The following is a 21,250-nucleotide window of genomic DNA, read 5'->3' as shown; positions in this document are numbered from 1 at the left end:
TGGGAAGGGAGCTGTCTGTCTTCAGGACACAGTGTAACTCTCCACTTGGAAGATGTGTTCAATATGCCATCCTGGGAAGGGTGAACTCTTCCAGCAGCACATAATGGGAAAATACTGTGGCCCTGAGCAATAAATTGAGAATATTTCAGAATCTCAAAAATTACACCCATTGTTTCTCCTAACTGCAGAATACAGGAGTTTACACTGTTCTAACAACAACAACAACAACAAAAGCTGCAATTTTTCTCTTCCCTACCATGGAAGGGTTCCTTACTAACTCTGAATTTAGTTAAGGTTACTTTAAATGCATTATTCTTTCAGGAGTTGATTCCTAACAAATGTCAAATCCCACAAAAGTAAAATAATTGCCTTCCAAATATCAACCTTGTAAAACAGATGCAAGATCAGAAAATTAGTAGGTCATACTTTATGGGCAAATTCTTTTCGTAGCTTAATGATTGGTTTATTTAACTACCCCTCATGAAATTATGACAAAGAACGGTGTTCCCCTCCCCTTGCTCCACTACCCAAGCCCTCAACAGAGAAGAGTTGGCTGGAGAAGTCAATAACTTAATAATTGCCTTAAACTTCACTAATGTTAATTAGATATGGCATCTCCCCTAAAGATCACAGTAGCCACTGACTGGAATAACAAGTGACAAGACAGGAAACCAAATTGTCAACATGGGTACAAAGAATCTGCTAACTTATTGAAGGCTGGTAAATAATAGGAAGTGTTATATTAACATTATTCCCTTGTGATCCATTTTCAACCAAATCCTTTTATTAGCAATGTTTATTTTCCTGATTTTGAAAATAATAAAGGCCCCTTTTGGAAAATCAAGGAGATAGAGAAAAATACAAGAAAACAATAGTAATTAATAATAAAGCTACCAACCACACACACTCATTTTAACAGACCAGCATTCTTCTTTCAGTCTTTTGGTATATGTAAGTCCTATCCATCACACCACGTATAGGATTTGCATTTTATACTTAAAAGGATGTTCTCTCTTCATTAAACTACTGTAATATTAATGCCTATATTATATTCCATTTTACTGCCATTTGTGTATTTGTTCTAACAGTAAAAGCCTTAACAAAAATCTTCACGCACAAATACTTTTTACTTCAGATTGTTAGCGTAAAACTCTTGGAAGAGGTATTTCTGAACCAAAGTGTAAGAAGAGAATAATTGGCAAGTTGTTTTCTTTACTTTATAACCTATTTAATCCTTTGCCAGCCATATAAAAGAGCGCTCTCATCTCTTTGCCCTCTCATCAACCCAAAATATTTCTCCTGCATATATTTTCTAATTCAATAGGTGAAAAATGATGTCTCAAGTTATGTTTAATCGATCACTTCTAAAGCTTAATTGTTTTCATAAATAGTCAAGTGCAGTTTCTTGTGTGAATTGTTTGAATATGTTCTTTGTTGATTGATATTTTAGGATTTTGAGGGAGGTTGTTAGAAATTTGTATAACCATTTTAAATATTCAATATATTAATATTTTCTTTTATATTTGAAGCAAATATTTCTCCCCTCTATTTCTCCTTAACTTTGTTCATAGTGTTTAAGCTTTTTATTTAGTTAAATCTATTATTTCCCCATGTGATTTTTTTCCCTCAGTTCCTTTACGTTTAGAAAACTTCCTCCTCTTCTACAGATTAGCTATGCATTATCTACATTTTTTAAATAATTGATTTATGGTTGGCTACTACACATAAGACCCTGATCTGATCTCACTGTGATTATATTGAGGTAAAAGTTAAACTTGTCTGTTTCAAATAGGAAAACGCATTATTTTTTTCCAGAAATTCTATTCTACTATATTCCAGGATCTACTTCTGCATAGGCCAGTCTAATCTTATTTTAAAGGTTGTCTACGGATTTTTAAAAAAATTGTACTTGCTTTTGAATTGTTATTGTTAAAATTAAATGAAACTGAAACTTGTTAATAAAATTAGCTACCAAAATTTTCCACTGCTGACCAGATATTATAAAAAACATTGAACCTATCATGTTTAATGGTGCATAGATTTTCCCAAGCTGGATAGCTGTGAAATAGAGTGTAACCAACGATTTGAGTGTAACTGTGATTAAACTTTCCAATGTTGGAAGACACTTTTAATGGAAGCTATTATCTATATTTATAGCAGTTTCATTTTTTACTTTAGCTGTTTCTTACTCATTTTTTTCCTCCTTTTTCTGCAATTGATTTGCAAAGTATTCCATTAATTGCCTCGTACCTGTCATATCTACGGAAAATTCTTAGCATGCCTTAAAGTGATCAAGAAAGCTCTTGAGTGTTGAAATATACTATTTTATTTTTAGATCTTTGTGTCTCATCTGGATTCTGCTTAGGCAAACCTAGTTAGATTTAATGATGCTGTCACACATTTGCTATTAAATTGTATTAATCTGGGTCAATCAGACCCTTGAGATATGTTTGCCCCTCTAGGTTCCTTGCCCGGACTAGATGTCCATGCAATTTCTGTCCAGCTCCAAAGTCAGAGGCATTTAAGCTGGCCAACAATGGTCTCTTGCTTTGATAAAGTCTTTTATCTGGAGGTCTAAGCTTAAGAATGAGAAACAGAATTTGTATGGTCCTGTCTGATGCTGAACTCTAGCTTTTGCCTGCACCCCTGGTCTTGCCTCATGGATCTCCTATGTAAAGTCATGATTTTTGTTTGTTTGTTTTGCAATGTCCGGCTACAAACCATTCTTAGTGCCCACTGTTCTGAGCACTGAGTGTAGAAATAGCTGTTCCCTCTCTGCCCCAATGTCACAGGTGCAGCAGGGCAGCTGTACCCATGGTACCGGCAGGTCCAGCATCTGCAGGGCAGCGTCCCCTCCCTCCCACCCAGAAAAAGTCATGATTTTTAAGGATCTCTGTTCCTACTAGGATTAGCCGGATGGGGTAACTTTTCCAGGAGCACGTAGGGTAGGGTGGGGAGGGGAGGGATTGAGAGGTCTATATTCAAGGATAACAAATTCTAGGCCAATACAACACATCATGAACTACCCCAATACAAGGTTAGTAAAATATGAAAATATTTTTAAAGGAAATGTTGTTTATGTTATAAATAAAATAAGAAAAGAAAAATGATCGCCAGACAGATATCTTCTATAATTTGGGCAATACCCACTTTGTGCCAAGAACTATATCACGCACTAGAGACAAAGGGTTAAAAGATATAGTCCCTGCCCCCAAGGAGCTCACGACACGGCATGGTGAGCAGACTACTAGGAAGTAGTATAAAAGCTACGAGAGGGAAGCACTAAATGATAGGCAGCAGACAGGATGGATGCCTAGCTCAGACTGTAAACAGCTGGAAGACTTCTTGGAGAAGGTGACCTACGAACTGAATTTTAAAGGAAGAGAATTTCAGGCAGATGGAATAGCACACTAGAAGGCTCAAAGCTGAGAGGATATAGCCCACTTACGGCCCTGCAAGTACTCCAGCAAAGGTCTTAATTGGTTAGTGGCAGAAGATGGAAATGAAGGGTTTAATAGAGCCAAATGATTAAGGTTCTTACATGTCGTGCTAAGGATTCTGGATTCTATCCTTGGCTGTGGAGAGGTACTGAAGGATTTTAAGTAGTCAAGGGGAATGATCAGATTTGCATTTTAGAACGATTTCTCTGGCTGCAACCATATACCTGGGGAAGGATGGGGGGACATACTGATACAAAACGAATAGAGGACGATTATAGCAATTCAGGAAAGAAATTATGAGGGTATTATCTTACTCTGAAGAAAGATATTAAAGAGCTAAGGAGGCAAAATATGGTTGTTGATTACATGGTTAAGGAGATGGGATTAAGGGAAAGAGTGAAGGCAGGTCCAGGATGCCCTCGATTTCTGGCTTTGGCAACCAGGTAAGACGTGATGACATTCACAGAAACGGAGAGCAACAGTGTGAGAGGAGACTTAACTCAAGGTAGATACAACGATCCTGAGTTACCGACCAAATGTCCTAGTGGAAACACAGGGCCACGACTAGGGTGAGGTGAGTGAGGCACTCAATTGGATGCAAATATTAAGGGGCAAAAAAACTCAGTAATCAGAATAAATACTACATTAATGGAAAAAAAAATTAAACCGAAATTAAGGCAGAAATTCATGAACAAAATATCAAAAATATTAAATAAACGCAGCATCAGTACCAAGGGCATGTCACCACATGGAGCCACCTTGGAGGAAAAGAAAAATCAGGAATACCTATCCTGGTACAGGATGCAGTGGCCACACCCGGAAGCCCTGGCTCCTTAAAGGAAGCTGTGATTGAGAGAGATCGGATAGTCCTCAGCTGGGCAGGAGGTTTACAGAAGGTGTGTTTTGTGGCTTTCCCCCCAGCTTTATTGAGGTATAATTAAAAAATAAAATCGTAAGATATTTAAAGTGCACATTGTAATAATGTGACATATGTAGACATTGAAAAGAATTCCCCCCACCTAGTTGTTTAACACAAGGGAGGTGTTCTTATTTCTTTTTACTCTTCTTTTCCGAGAGAAGAAACTTGAACATACCTGCTTTCTGAGGTTAAAAAGGGCTGGCGATGGGGGGAGGGCTTTGGGAGCAGGAAGGCAGAGAAGCACAAGGAGAGATGGGGCTGGAGGAAAGAAGAGGAAGATGGGGACTGATGTAAGTAAGTTAGTAAAGGTCTTCAGAACTAAGGGAGTGTCCACTTAGGAACTGACAGTGAAGGAAAGAGCTTTTATTGCCTGGATAACACATCAGCATATCACCCCTCTGCAGATCATTCTTTTTATCTTTTGTAATGTTTATAACATTTCCTCACGTCTTTCTGCATTTTTTTCCCATCCCCAAATTTAGAGGAATTAGTATGCCATACTTATCTCCCATAGTCGCCCTCTCTTTTGAGCATCAATCAGCAGTTACTAACGTGAAGCTTCAACAACGGAAGAGCAAAGAAGCATTAAAAACTGTTGGATGAAAATAATAGGAGCAGTGCTTAAGTGCTGCTCACATCGTTTCAAAAACGCTCTTACCCAACCTTCAGGTGGAAATTATACTCAAGGCTGCCATGGCTGGATCCCCAAGTTCACCACAGTCTGCACCGTAGAGCAATTTTCCCATAAAACAGTTCTTTTATTTTAGTAATAAAATATCTACTGAAAAGGTGAAAAACAATGCAAGCAAATGCAGTAAATGTTTGTTATTCGGAGAAGCAAGTTATTCCTTTGTGCCCTACCATTGTTTGAACTAAGCTCCAGAGGTTGATACTAATGCAGTGGATTGCAGAACTACTTCTCAAACATGCTAAGTATCCAGGCTGTCAAATTAAAGGAGTCTCCAAGGCTGGTGCTTCTCTTGTCATCTCTAATTAGGCAATACTCTGGTGGAACCCTCACAATTAATCTTAAGAGTTGTTTTTCTCCTACAGTAAATGGAAGGGGAATTTTTAAAGTCTATGTAGTGGCTTGCTCTTTGTAATTTTATTTAGAGGAGCATGTTACAAAGATTGAGATATAATAAATTGTTCTGTTTTCCCCCGTTGAAGGAAAACTAAACCAATAAACATAAATTTGCAGGAAAATTAACAAAAGGGATGCTTATCTTTTATATTATTTTATCAGTATTTAACTTATATTAATATTATTTTTCAGTTGCATCCATGTCACAAAACACTCCAGGCATATCGGGGCATGTGCTACTCACTAAACGTAAGTATATGTTTAGTAATGCTTTTCCACCTCTGGGATCTATTTGGGAAGGAAAAGTGTCATGTTATTTTTCTATACCTGGAATGATCCAGACTTATCTGCCTGTTAACACTTTATCCATCTGATGCTTCCTACAACATCCAGCCTTAGCTGATAAGCGATTTTTTCTTTAATTTATCAGTTATTGACTATCATAAATAAATGGATAAAACAATGAAGAAATGAATTAATTGATCAATATGGTCAGATTCTATGGGCTACATATCTTTGTGACCCCAGTGGAGCCTATCATAGTGCCTGGAACATCAGCAAGTCAAATAAATATTTACCAAATTATTAATTACATGTGTATTGCACAGATTGGAATACATTTATATTTACTTCAAGGAGTTCTCCCTAAATTATAATCATAGCTTCTGAGGAGAAAAGCATATATTTCCAGCAACCTGATCCTTAAAATCTTCAGAAGCACCTTTTCTGTAAAGGTAAATAAACTTTCTTTTAAATGTGGTGGGAGAAGCTGGTGGATGATTTCTGAATGCCTGGTTGCTGTCCTCAAGGCTTAGCAATCACCTGAACCTGAGGGACTTTTATCTAACCTTAACCCTGCACCTGACTGCCAAGCAGAGCTAATCACTTAAGTTCCAGTGAATTAATGGGTTCATCTGTAAAACACGATTGCCATCAAAGGACTTCAGAGGAAAAGACTAATGATAGAATGACCAAAATGACAGTAGATTTAAAGATTCAACAATGCTATCCAAATTCAGGGCAAAGCCATTTTCCATACTGTCCCTCAAATGTAGCTGTGCCGCTTTTATGAGGATCGAATTCAGTAAAAATAAGCTTATAAGAGCTCTGTCGTGCTGTTTTGTATCTGCTGGATTGATGCCAAATGTCAATCACCTTGCTTTCAAAAATTTAACATGGAAAGCAACTGGAAAATTCATGATATTTTCATTAGACGCCCAAGGACTCCGGACTTCAATGGACAAAACACACCCCCTATGACTTTGTAAAGACGGCTAACTAGAAAAGCAATTCATACAGTTCTTTTTATCACCTTTTCCCTCTTCTATTTCCTTTCATTTTTCTACTACATTTTGAATTTGACTTTTATGTTTCTGCATCTGAAGCAGGTGGAAGGCTTTTGCAGACTCCAGGGTGCCATTTTCAGTGTCCGATGAGGTTCTCCCTTCGATGTGTGTCAAAAAACCATTTCCAGGCTCCAGATAAAGAGCCAGGGTGCCCCAGAAGTGCCCTAAGCCCTCTGGGGGCTTGCCTGCCTGAGCTGGTTGTACCCTTCTAGATGCAATGCATATGTTTCAGGGCAATGATAAATATTGGCTCAAATGAGAGCGATGGAAAGTATTTCTCAGAGAAATAAGATCTGCATCTATTGAAAAACTGATTTTTTCCCAGGCACTGTGACATCTGTTCAGGGTAACTAAGCATCGCTGCATAAGGGGATAGAGGACATTAACTGAACTGGTGTTGGGTCCACAATGAAACAGAAGAACATCAGAACCAAGGCACACACTGTTCAGATAGTTCATAGGGTCCTTTTAATCACCCACTTGACTTTACACATCGATTTAATATGTGGGAGGTTGGTATAGAGCAGACAGAACAACTGTAATTGCACAATATTGGGACCACTAATGAACATAAAAAGCCATTTCATGTGCAGTGTTTGAAAGAAATCATGGACTTAAAGGAAAACAGGAATCCAAGAATTCAATTCAAAGAAAATAAAGCTGAAGACTGTATCAGAATCAAATACCTCATACCTCTACATTCTAGCAATTAATGATTGATTTTTAAGAAAACCTATTTCTGCAAGAATGCCAAGTAATCTTTTTTAGATCTCACTTTTAAATATTTCTTACCATGTTCTCATTCGTTAGCTCAACTGATTCTCTTAAGAATCCTAGGGCTTCCCTGGTGGCACAGTGGTTGCGCGTCCGCCTGCCGATGCAGGGGAATCGGGTTCGCGCCCCGGTCTGGGAGGATCCCACGTGCCGCGGAGCGGCTGGGCCCGTGAGCCGTGGCCGCTGGGCCTGCGCGTCCGGAGCCTGTGCTCCACAACGGGAGAGGTCACAACAGAGGGAGGCCCGCATACCACAAAAAAAAGAAAAAAAAAAAAAAAAAAAAAGAATCCTATAATTAAAAAGTTATCATAATCTACATTTTAGAGTTTAAAAAGTTGAGAGAAATAAATTACATAATTTGAAAAGGGTGGTAAAGGGGCCTCTAGAACTCCAGGCTCAGTTGAGTGCACCCAGCCCAAGGCCATTCTCACAACATTTGATGAAATTAAAATGTCTATTATTTATTTTTAAGTTATGTTCAGCCAAAAAAAGCAGCTACCTAAGCTCTCAGATGCCTAAAAATCAGTGCAACAAAATTTAATTTTTTGATAGTCATAAAACAGTGGAGAAAATAATGTCGTCTTCTTCTCCAGAGACTTTAAGTGTTTATGTTCCTAAGTCAAAATTCCATCCTGACCTAAGAACAGTAAATTTGTTTCTATGCTATATTTCCCACATTGTCCCATTACCTGCTTCCTCCCTCTCTCCGTCCCTTCCTCCCTCCCTCCCTTCCTTCTTTTAATAAACATGTATATATAACTAGTTATTACCAAGCACTTGCAATGCACCGGGCAGTGTGCTAGGCTCTCCGTGGCAAACATTTTAAACTACAATAAGAGAAACAGGAAGCAATGAAATGAGTCAGCTATTATGGGAATCAGCCTAGTCACAGCTGCTCCCAGCTGCAGGCTCAGAGTGTTGGGTTGGGCTGCCCTGAATTGCAACCACATGCAATGCAGAGCCGTAGGAGCACAGTGGACCTGTCAGTTCACTCTGCAGGCCCATTTATAGCTCTTATCTTAGTTAATACCACTGCTTATACATGTAAAAGGTACTTATGAATTCTCATACAAAATATGGAAGGGACCTCAAGATACTTCTAGTCTCCTGATTCTCAAATCTAACCATGTACCAGAGGCACTGGTGGTTTTTATAAGGAACAGATTCTTGAGCTTCACCAAGGACTTCATTATTTCCAGGAAGGAGTTAAAAAAATAAAGCTGTGTTTCTAGTAAACTCTCCCAGTGACTTCTGAGTAGCCTGTTTAAAACGGTATTGGAAAACCTTAGACTATAGTCTTGCTTTTGATTTTTATTATTACAAGATGTAGAATTGAGTTCAAATGGTCAGGTTTTGTGAGAAATGCTTCTGTTTAGTCTTGGAAATACCACCAGCAGTAGAAAATGGCTTGTAGTCCACTTAATCCCAGCCACTGGAGATGACAGAAGCAAACAGAGTAACCAAGTAGGCTAGGGTATGGAACCTGGACCCCCCTGAGACAACCTAAGAAGTGAGTCTGCCAGAGGATAGTGATCATTATAAGTGGGCTGCCTGTATCCCCTGGTATGTTTTGGACAAACCCATCTCCCATGCCGTGCTTGTGGCATTGTGACAGCGGTACAACCTGAAGCCAGAAGTTGGGACAGTGGTTTCCTGACTCCCCCACTTCCTGATGAGGCAGTGCTGGTGGACCAGTTCTGGGGTGGTGTTCTTGGGTTCACCCTTGAAGGTCCAATCTGGAGCTCTTCCCAAGCCTTCCCAAAAAACTGTAAGCACTAATCTATTGTGTGAGATTCCTTCCTGCTAAAAAAAGGAGTGGTTTCTGTTGTCTGTTGAAGAATAGCAAGTGATAAGGACACGAAGAATGAAAAGGAGGCAGGTGACAAACCAGGAAAAGAGAATTCTAGGCAGAGAGAACAGCAGGTGCAAAGGGTAGTGAGGCTGGAAAAGGGCTTGGAACATTCAAGGAACAGAAAGGTCACTGGTGTTGGAACAAACAGGTGGGAATGGGAAGGATGAGATACAGTAGAAGGCAGATAAGGTCTATGCCAGTGAGATCAAGTTCAGAATTTTTCCCAAGTATATTGGAAAATCAATTAAGAGTTTCAATCAGACATGATCTAGTTTTACAAACTTACTCTGGATGCCTTGTAGAAAAAGAAAGCAGGAAGACTAGTTATGGGGCTGTTTCAGCAGTAGTGGTGGTGATAGTAGTAGGAATAGTGATAGCAGTGGTAGTAGTAGCAGCAGCAGGGAGGGAAAGGAGGAATTAAAGATGAGTCCTCGGGCTTCCGTGGTGGCGCAGTGGTTAAGAATCCATCTGCCAATGCAGGGGACACAGGTTCGAGCCCTGCTCCGGGAAAACCCCAAGTGCTGCAGAGCAACTAAGCCCGTGTGCCACAACTACTGAGCCTGCACTCTAGAGCCCGTGAGCCACAACTACTGAGCCCTCGTGCCACAACTACTGAAGCCCGCATGCCTAGAGCCTGTGCTCCACAACAAGAGAAGCCACAGCAACGAGAAGCCCGCGCACCACAACGAAGAGTAGCCTCCACTCACCGCAACTAGAGAAAGCCCATGCACAGCAACGAAGACCCAACACCGCCAAAAATAAATAAAATGAATAAATTTTTTTAAAAAAAGGTGAGTCCTCAGCTTTTAGCTGAATCAAAGGATAGATGTGGTACAATTCACTGAGATGGGAAGTCTTGGGATAGAACAAGTTTGTGTCTAAGGCATCAAGAATTTTTTTGCACAACTTGAATTTGAGATGCTAACTGGATATCTAAGAGCCTACGTCAAGGAGAGGTTGTAAATAAGAGTCTATAAAAGAACGGTTTTCCATCTGGAGACCCTCATCTGAACCAGGTCAAATTTTTTTTTATTACAAGAGTCAGGAAAAAACCCTCTGAGCACAGCACATCCAAGCGCCTATTTCTTATGTTGGCTACTATCAAAGACCGCAGGCAGTTCCACTCTATTAACCCTACTACCACCTCCCCTGTGTTTTCTCTGAAATTCATGAACACTTCCTCAGATCCAGTAAGGTCCGGACCTCTCCTGCCTAGTTACCATCAACAAAAAACTAAATCAGGCTCTCTGGTCATCTACAAGCCTCTTACTGCATGCTTGCTTCCTACTTCTAACACAGACCCTGAGGCAGTAACCTCCAGTCTTCTCAGTTTTCTCTGATAACTACCTAGAGAAGCTGACTTGCTCTTCTTTATAAATACTTTCACAACATCATTAGCTATGATGTGCCATGATGCCAATCTCCTTGCTGTTGTGTAAACCTGCCCACCCCATATGCACGTTTTATCATCATAATCATCAACATCATTGTGGTGGTGGTAGTTTTCATAATTGCTAACTATTGAAAACTGGCTATATCAGTCATTCTTTGAAAGTATGCTTTATTTCCACCTAAGTACATTTGCATGCATGAACTCTTTACAGGGAGAATATGTACGGATATATGTGTTGACACACCTGTGTTATGTATATATACATACGTATGTATATATGAATGTATGTGTATATGTATGTATGTATATGTATATATATCAAACCAGCATTTTATCATCAATGTTATTTGAATTCACAGCCATTGAAACATACAAAACGTTTAAGATTTCACTATCTGAAAATATGGGAGAGCTCCAAAATGTTTACGTGTTCAACCTTTAAGATGAAAGTAGTCATCATAAAAAAAAGAAAAGAAAAGATCTTGGCATATTTAGGAATGGCAGTAAGTAACCAAAGGACCGTTTCTTTTAAGAAATTTCACTCTGTTAACTTCAAACTACTTATTATTTTACACGTCTTCTGGTTTGTTAAAACCTAATGCAAGTAAAGAAGATCCAAGCAATCATTAAATATATCACTAGGAAATGAATTTTAGATAAAAGTTCCATTATTTTAAGATAGGAGAGAACACAAAATTGCAAGGGTTGGTATTAATTTTAATGTCACTGACAGTAATATTTAGTAGAAAGAATATGCAAGTGATATCAAGTGTTGTTTCTTTTTGTTTCAATATCCATGTGAGCCTGAGAGAAATCACCTATTACACTGGGAAAATGTATAAAGAAGGTGATTAGTTAGGGCTCTCCAGAGAAACAGAACCAACAGGATGTGTGTGTGTGTGTGTGTGTATATATATATATATATATATATATATATATATGTATTTCAATATATATATATTGAAAGAGATTTATAAGGAATTGGCTCATGCACTTATGAGCCAACAATTATGGAGTTCAACAAGTCCCAAGTCAGCTAGCTGGAGACCCAAGACAGCCACTGGTGTAGTTCCAGTTTAAAGGCTGTCAGGCTCAAGATACAGGAAGAGTCAATATTTCAGCTCAAGTCTGAAGGCAGGTAAAAGCCAATGTCCCGGTTCAGATGCAGTCAGGCAGGAAAAATCCTCTCTTACTCATGGGAAGGTCAGGCCTTCAACTGATTGGATATGGCTCATCAACACTGGGGAAGGCAATCTGCTTTACTCAGTCTACCAATTTAAATGTAAGTCTGAAAATACCCTAATAGAAACACCAAGAATAATGTCTGACCAAATATCTTGACTCCTTGTGTGACCCAGTCAAGTTAACACATAAAACTGATCATCACAGTAGGTCAACATTCTCTCAGGATACAGGATCTTTTGTCTTTTCTAAAACTCCATACTAAAGAAAAGACTAACGTGAATAGAAACTGACAGAGAGAGTACAAACCACTCTAAGTCTGGTCGTAAAAAGTATTATGTGCATTTTCCTCAGAGCCTTATTTCCAAAGACTCCCGTTATTCAATATGCTTCATCCATACCCAATATCTGCCATATCAACTGCAAAAGTCAATAAAACACTCACTAAGACCTTGGTCCTTGTTACCTCATGCCTACCTGCCAGTCCTATCACCAGTCTTTCTCCATAACAATCCATTTCTACACAATTACTTGATAAATCTTCCCCAAACATTACTATCGTCACAACCCTCCCACAGTCAAGAACCTACAATGTCTCACCAGAGCAGCAAAGGCAGATTAACTTTCATCTCTACAAAGAGGCTATGGCTATTATTATGTATTAGACATTACAAAAATTAAAAGTTAAAGTCCCTATATTCACCTTTAGAATTTCAAAGAGGAGTCAGAAAAGTGGAAACAAATGAGTATTCTAATGGTACGTGGGGTGTGCATTAGAAGCAAACTGTGACTGCCATCAGCTGTGTGTATTGGGGGCAATGGAGTACCAGTAAATACGTCATCTTAGTGGTCTTTCTTTCCTTCAACAACCGTTTATTTAGTGTCTTCTACACCCTAGTCTACACTAGGATTGGGGTTTCAAAACATTAAAGGCACAGCCCCTGACCTTATGGAACTCAGAAGACTAGCAAAAGTAATTCAATAATGACAGTATCCACTTATAGAAGGCTAACTTTAAGCCAGACATTTGCATTCTCTAGCATAGCTAGACACACAGTAGGTGTTAAATAATAATGTATGTGATACAATTGAATTAGATTAGGAAACATTTAAATGTAGGCATTCGAATTTAATAAATGTATTTATTTTTCCTTTCAAAGAGGCTAGCCTGATCTCTTTCTTAAAACAGTTTTTTTTTCCTTCCTTATACATAGTCTGTCTTAGACTCCTGACTTTTCAGTCTAATTGGCCTAATTTAAAAATCATGTTGGCAGCAGTATTTTCCATAACTATCTGGAGTTATAAAGCAGTTACCCAGAGAAGTGTATTTGACAGCGAAGTTATTTCTCAACAGAAATGCACTGAAATATAGAAAGAGATCAGTTAGGCTTGTAATAACTACAGTTTTTCTATAATACCTTTTACTCCCCTGTGGTGTCTGCCTATGTCATTCTCTCAGAGTCCCGAAGGTGAGTGCTGCTAGAAAGTATGACTTCATGATGTGACCTACCCACTTTTGCAGTAACCCCTTCTTAAATGCCCCTATGGAACGTTGGTTCTCACCTCCTCCCTCTGGTCTAAAACTTCTAACGCATCTTCTACTCCATCTGTGCCCAGATACTTCAAAAGCCAAGAAACTTCGTTCTCCCTGAGGGTGTTTTAAAGTATCACTCTACTCTCAGGCACAGACAGAATATTTGAGAACATTTGTAGGCAGAAGACAAAGTATCAGTGAAGAGGGAGAGACTAAAGAAGTGGCAGCAATTGAGAGAGGAGAGAATGAGAGAGAAGAGGAAGGACCATGAACATGAGTGCAGGGGTTATTCTCGAAACAAGGCCACTGAGCTCCTCCTTCATCAAAGAAGAGCGGCAATAAACATGTCAAGGGGAGCAGGAAAAAGATAATAGTTTCTTTAAAAATTTTGTGAGGTGGAAAAAAGTAACTACAGGAGACCCTACAGAGTCTACACATTTTCCTTAAAGAAGTAGGAAGTGAGATCATTCGCTTGGGAAGTGCAGCTGATTACGAAAAAGACTTAAGGCCACTTCCAAGGTGTCTTTGGGCATGTATAGAAAGTTAATAATTGTGGTGAGAGCCCAAAGGAAAGTGGACGGCACAAATGTATAATGGTTTAGTCACCAGAATCCTATAGCTTTCAGACAATTCTGGACAGGGAAAAGGTCGAAAGTGGAACAACAGACCTGATCCTGGAGACAAATAATTCTAGGGACCGGAAATGGAAAGCCTTAGCATGACTGACAGGTCCAGGCTTAGGAGGCTGGTGGACAAACAGGAGCCTGCATGTACCATTAGTGTGAGCTGTCCAGGGACATGAGTGGCAGGGGTAAAAGAGTTCACAGACACAGCCAACCGTTGCCCTCCTTTATGCTGGGAGAGCAGGTCAAACTTGGCTGAGACACACAGCTGTGAACAGGTTTTTCCAAAAAGAGACAATTGAGAAAAATAAAGCAGGTCAATAACCATGCTGTCTCTACATACAATTTTCTCTACCTATTTTCAATACAGCCTTTATTTCTACTTCAAAGATTGTGACATCGAATATTTGAAAATACATTTTACCCCATATTATATATTACCAATTTACATGTTTGTAAAAATTAAAATTCACAAAGCAATTATTTAATCAAATTAATAATAGACCTTAAGTTAGCAGTTCTTTTGGTTAATATCTGAAGAATTTTATGGAAACATGTCTTTACATAGAAACAATGCTGAGAACAAAAATTTATGATTATCTAAAAACTGTTTTCTATTTCTAGAAATAACTCTTTCTCAAGAACATAGTTGAGTGGATCCCTTAATTTGAACAGTGATGCCTTTCAGAATTGCAGTGAGTTATTTCTATTTTCTCATTTTTTCCAGAAGAAAGGCTAAACTTGCTCCATATAGAGAAGTTTAAAAAAAATGCATTCTTCAGGGACCAAATGTGTTCATACCTGACTATTTCAGAATCAGGTTCTGGAACGGAGGAAAAGATTTGATTCACAGAGGTTTGGGGTTTTGAGTCAGAAATTCCACAACCTGCCATGAATCAGGTAAAAGAATTTGCGATGATGAGCTCTGCCTCTGTGCTGGTGATTTCCTCTGCTGGTCAGAGGTGGAGGTCAGGACTTGTCAGGGTAGTCTCCATTGGCTACTTTGCAAGGGCATCATGGCCACTGAGAGTCAGAGGTAGACGTAACCAGATGCTACCTTTAGATTTTCCATTTGCTTTCCATTTCCAGTCTCTAGAATTGTCTCTGGAATCAGCTCTGTTGTTCATGTTTTCTACCTCTTCCCTGTCCAGACTTGACTGAGAGCTACAGGATTCTGGTGACTATACCATTACACATTTGTGCCATCTACTTTCCTTTGGGCTCTCACCACAATTATTAACTTTTTACAGATGCTCAAAGACATTTCTCAAGGAGGTGGCCTTAAGTCTTTTTCATAATTTGCCGCACTTCCCAAGCAAATGATCTTACTCCCTACTTCTTCAAGGAAAATGTTTAACTCTCTAGGGTCATCTTACTTTTCTCCACCTCAAAAGAAAATTACCATATGATCAATATTATATGCTGTGAGAGAATGTAACTACCTGGCTTTTGGAGTCAAAAGATGTGAGTCCAATTCCTAGACTAGTCACTTAAAAGGTAGGAGGCTTTAGGAAAGTTACTTAACCTCTGTGAACCTCAGATTTTTTTTTTACCCATAAAGTGGGTGACATGCACTTTACAAAGTTACTGTGAAGAATAAATCAATAAATGAGATAATATATTTGAGCATTTTGCGTAATTCTTGGCACACGGTCAATAAATGGTCACAGTAGGCATTACTCATTTTTAACTTATTGGTCCTTGCAACAAAGAGGCATATTTTGAAAGTAATTCTTTTAACATAAAGTAAATATAGATTTTATTTTCTAAACTTTATTAAGTGGTCAAAGTTGAGATGTTTATTCAATAAAGTATTCATCAGTATGAATGGTTTTAATCCTGTAGGAATTCTGCTGCAATCAAATACCAGTAACCCGGGAGTCACAGTTCAGGTATGGTACTAAAAGGAAAAGGGGGCATAAAGAAGGTTGTAAATGATTTCGACAAGTCTTCAGTTCATTCCCATGAAATTACACTATTATAGTCTGTGACAGCCACCATGTGTGAAAGATACAAAGGCCTTGGAACCACTGAGAGAATTCACAGAGGTGTGTTATTGGGAAGGCCTTGTGATAGTTCAAGTTTACCCAGGCTGCGGTCCACAATAGTACTTAGCTGGGCAATCTTTCTATGGAAAAATGCACACAATTCACCAGGCCTCCAGGGAGCTGGGAAATTACAAATAGACAGAGACTTGAGGAGTGGGTGGATTTTTCTTTTCTTCAAAGCAGCAGCTGTTAGGATAAAAGGCAATCTTGAATCTTTAAAAAGGAAATCAAGAAATACAAGGTGTTTACAGATTTCTTTAGCAAGTTCTATTTTTTCTCTTCCTTTACTTCTCTCTAGATTCCAATGTGATATTTTTTTAAAGCAACATTCATAATTTTTACTTCTTCCTAATTTATAACACCCCTAGAAAAGGAGTGGATGTATCTCTACATCATAAACATACCCTTTCTTTCCTTGTCCTCCTTCCCTCTTTCCCCCTCTCTCTCTTCTTTCCTTCCTTCTTTCTTTCTCTCTCTTCATGTCTTTTTAAAATTTATTTTTATTTTTTATTCATCTCTCTAATATTTAATACTAACAGGCAAGGATATACAGAATGTATTCAAAGAAGGCTGCCTCTCACCCAAATTTGGAAGCATATGTCAAAATAAAAAAAGATATCCTCATATATACCCTTTCCGAAAAATATTACTCACAGGTCTGTATTAATTGAAAAAGAGTACAGTAAAAATTAACAATTAAAATCTTTTTCATGTAATGGGGAAAGCAGTACTGATTTTTCCCTTAACTTTGATAATTTAAAAATATCTAGATCTCCTATTTGTTCAACAGTCAAATAGTTTCATACCAATAAAATTTAGTACTCAATAGGAAAATAAAATTAAATATGATTCATGGGGCTTTCCTGATGGTGCAGTGGTTAAGAATCCATCTGCCAATGCAGGAGACACGGGTTCGAGCCCTGGTCCGGGAAGATCCCACATGCCGCGGAGCAACTAAGCCCGTGCACCACAACTACTGAGCCTGTGCTCTAGAGCCTGCGAGCCACACCTGCTGAGCCCGCGCACCTACAGGCCGGCTCCGCAACAAGAGAAGTCACAATAATGAGAAGCCCACACACCGCAATGAAGAGTAGCCCCCACTCACCGCAAACAGAGAGAAAGCCCGTGCGTAGCAACGAAGACCCAACACAGCCAAAAATAAGAACAAATAAATAAATTTTTAAAAATATGATTCATATGATGAGAGAGAAATAAAGGAAATAATAAAAAACAAACAAAAAAAGACAAAAATATAAAAAGATGTAAAATAAACAAATAATACCAAACATACGTTAGGTCAATGAAACTACGTTTATCACTGAATTAAAAGTTAGATATTATCAGATTGAGTTAAAAGACAAAATTAAAATGCATTCTATTTGTATTAAAAGTACCTTTAAAGTAAGGATATATAGCATCATAAAGATAATAGTCATAAATCTGTATGAATTGAGAACCTATACAAGAAGCAAAAATACAACAAAAATAAGATATATATTAATATGTATAAATAACAAAGTTGCATAAAGAAATATAACTTTACTAAGAGATTACCATTTGTCTCTGATAAGCATATCTGATGAGCATGTTTATAAGTGTTCACATATAAGTAGTTTTTACCGTAGAAAGAATAATTACTTTAAATTCCCTTAGAAAAAACGCAAAGTATGATCATAAACTAGGCTGCATATAAATTTGAAAAAAAGCAGACATCACTCAGGGAAGTTCTTAGATTATGATGAAACAAATAAATAAATATATAAAAGTACACTAACCCTTTGGAGATGAAAGAGTTAGAATGCTTAAACTACTTAAACTACCTTAAACTACTCTTGTTGCATAGATTAGATAAAATTATATTTACAGACAATATTTTTGAGGACAAATTACATTATATATAAAAATAAACTTGTTATAATAAAATCTATACCTGGAGATAAATACATAGCTTTAAATGTGTTATACATTAAAGGATAAAGAAAGAAAATAAATGGACCAAACATCTAACCTCAGAAATTAGGAAAGGATTCAGTGTGTGTGTATGTGTTCGTGTGTGTGTGTGTGTACGCAAGTGTATGCACGCACAGAAGGAAACAGATATAAAACAAAAGAAGAAAAAAATAGAGTTTATTGTTACCTAGCTAATTAACCAACCAACCAATCAACAAATACAAAAAAAAATTCAGAATTGATAATGAAATCTCAGATATTTAAGAATTATTGAGAAAATTGTTGAAAAAAATGAATCTGTCAATACAATCTTTGTTAAAATGGGACTGGGTGGGTTTTGTTTTGAGTATTTTGAATTCAGCGGTTCACAGCATTGTTGCAGAGAGGGTTGAATATGAGACACTTTCATAGACCAGCTTCATCTTTTAAACAGGCAAATATATTAAAATCTAATTGTTACTGTTTTGGGCTTGCCCAGTTCAAAATAATAATTTGCTCTAATGATATTAATTTAAATTATAATTCTACTGCAGTCAACATTTGCCTAATGTTACTCATTAATGTTTTTACCGTACCATATTACTATAGTTATAAAATAAAAATTTAGCACTTTGATATCTTTCCTCTTGTTACAGAATATGAGGTGTTTTTCTTTATAAAATGAAGCATCCATTCACCTCCGTCCTTACTAATAGTCTCTCATCTCGCCTAAGTCTTTATTCTATCAACAGTAAACTTCTTTTCCTGCATCTTCAATCTTTCCCTTTCCCCTGCCTTCTCTATGGTACATCAAATATCCACTGTTCTTTAAAAACATTTTTAAAATCCTGTCACCCAGTTTCCTCTCTTTCACATTACTTATATACTCATTGCCTCCAATTTCTTATTCCCTATTACCTTTGAAATCTTTGTGATTTGAATAAGACAGATGAATAGATGGATGGAAGATGATAGATAGATAGATAGATAGATAGATAGATAGATAGATAGATAGATAGATAGATGTCAAGAGCAGCCAGGGATGTAGGAGAATATAATGTGATGAGAGTCAAGAGATAAACATGTTGATTCTCTTGAGAAAATGAGTTCCTAGTAACTTTCATAAAATTAATTTCAGTTGAAATTTTTCATTTATTTATATGACTGCTTCAACCACTAGACTCATGTCTTTTTTGTATACCTAGTAAAACATATTAATGCAATGAATGTTACGTAGTAGAAGCTCAATATGTGTTTACTGAATGAAAAATGCATTTGTTGAATAAATCATTGGTCAACTTAGTCAAATGCAGTTTAGATGTGAAATAAGATGACAAAAAATAATTCAATGAATTTTTTAGCATGGAGGTATCTTGTGATTCTAACAACTAGTGAGTGTGAAATTATGCAGTTTCCATATTTAATAGGAGATGAGTGTGAGGATACTGCATATGTAATCAATTCATTTGAGCAGTTTGACTATGAATGTGCAGCAAATAAATGGAGGCTACAGATGGGGTCAAATTACAACAGTGTATAAACTCAGACTGATGAGATAAAGAACAAATTTCTTAATCTTTCCCCCAAACATGTATCAAACTCTAAAAGAGTTTTGCCTAGAGTACTGCAAAAGCTATTTGTTAGTGATCCCTCCATAATGTATTATTCCCTCAGGAAAATGGACTCACATTTCTCTTTTTTTTCCAACTAAGCATAATTTTAATTGTACCTACAGTTATAGGTTAGCACATTAATATTTCACAATCATTTTCACCCTCCAAGAAGTCATCATCACTGATTAAAATGTTTTCAAATACTATGGACTCTTTCAAATTTTCTTGAGAATTATAGTAACTATAAATTTGTGCTTATAATTCACCAAGCAAATTTCCCTAGAGTTCTTTCCATCATAAATTTCTGATAATGTGAAAATTATTTGAAAATTTTTACATTTCTTTTTTTTTGACATCATCTTTATTGGAGTATAATTGCTTAACAATGGTGTGTTAGTTTTTGTTGTATAACAAAGTGAACCAGCTATACGCATACATAGATCACCATAACTCCTCCCTCTGGCATCTCCCTCCCACCCTCCATATCCCACGCCTCTAGGTGGACATAGAGCACCGAGCTGATCTCCGTGTGCTATGCGGCTGCTTCCTACTAGCTATCTATTTTATTTTTGGTAGTGTAAATATGTCCATGCCACTTTCTCACCTCGTCCCAGCTTACCCTTGCCCCTCCCCGTGTCCTCAAGTCCACTCTCTACGTCTGTGTCTTTATTCCTATCCTGCCTCTAAGTTCTTGAGAACCATTTTGTTTTTTTAAATTCCATATATGTGTGCTAGCATATGGTATCTGTTTTTCTCTTTCTGACTTACTTCAGTCTGACTGACAGTATCTAGGTCCATCCATCTCACTACAAATAACTCAGTTTCATTTCTTTTTATGGCTGAGTCATATTCCATTGTATATACATGCCACATCTTCTTTCTCCATTCATCTGTCGACGGACACTTAGGTTGCCTCCATGGCCTGGCTATTGTAAATAGTGCTGCAATGAACATTGTGGTACGTGACTCTTTCTGAATTATGCTTTTCTCAGGGTATACGCCCAGTAGTGGGATAGCTGGGTCATATAGTAGTTCGACTTTTAGTTTTTTAAGGAACCTCCATACTGTTCTCCATAGTAGCTGTATCAATTTACATTCCCACCAAAAGCGCAAGAGGGCTCCCTTTTCTCCACACCCTCTCCAGGATTTAATGATTGTAGATTTTTTGATGATGGCCATTCTGACCAGTGTGAGGTGATACCTCATTGTAGTTTTGATTTGCATTTCTTTAGTGATTACTGATGTTGAGCATCCTTTCATGTGTTTGTTGGCAATTTGTATATCTTCTCTGGAGAAATGTCTATTTAGGTTTCTGCTTATTTTTGGTTTGGGTTGTTTTTTTGATACTGACTTGAATGAGCTGCTTGTATATTCTGGAGATTAATCCTTTGTCAGTTGCTTCATTGGCAAATATTTTCCCCCATTCTGAGGGTTATCTTTTTATCTTGTTTATGGTTTCCTTTACTGTGCAAAAGCTTTTAAGTTTCCTTAGGTCCCATTTTTTAATTTTAAT

The 21,250-nt window shown here is 37.6% G+C and overlaps 1 protein-coding gene and 1 non-coding gene across 3 annotated transcripts in view; both read right to left on the bottom strand.

The window, feature by feature from the left end:
- GRM8 (glutamate metabotropic receptor 8) overlaps positions 1–21,250 on the bottom strand; it is a 773,539-nt gene that overhangs the window by 223,889 nt on the left and 528,400 nt on the right. The gene's annotated exons all lie outside the window — the stretch shown is intronic.
- Positions 2,704–2,837, bottom strand: LOC112067184 (small nucleolar RNA SNORA43). Its single transcript, XR_002893132.1, has one exon. It is a non-coding gene; the product is annotated as a small nucleolar RNA SNORA43 (small nucleolar RNA).

The sequence above is a fragment of the Physeter macrocephalus genome, chromosome 5 (genome assembly GCF_002837175.3).
Source record: "Physeter macrocephalus isolate SW-GA chromosome 5, ASM283717v5, whole genome shotgun sequence".
NCBI classification, from domain to species: domain Eukaryota; kingdom Metazoa; phylum Chordata; class Mammalia; order Artiodactyla; family Physeteridae; genus Physeter; species Physeter macrocephalus.
The sequence above is the reverse complement of the archived record's forward strand: the minus strand, read 5'-3'. Positions and strand labels throughout refer to the sequence as shown.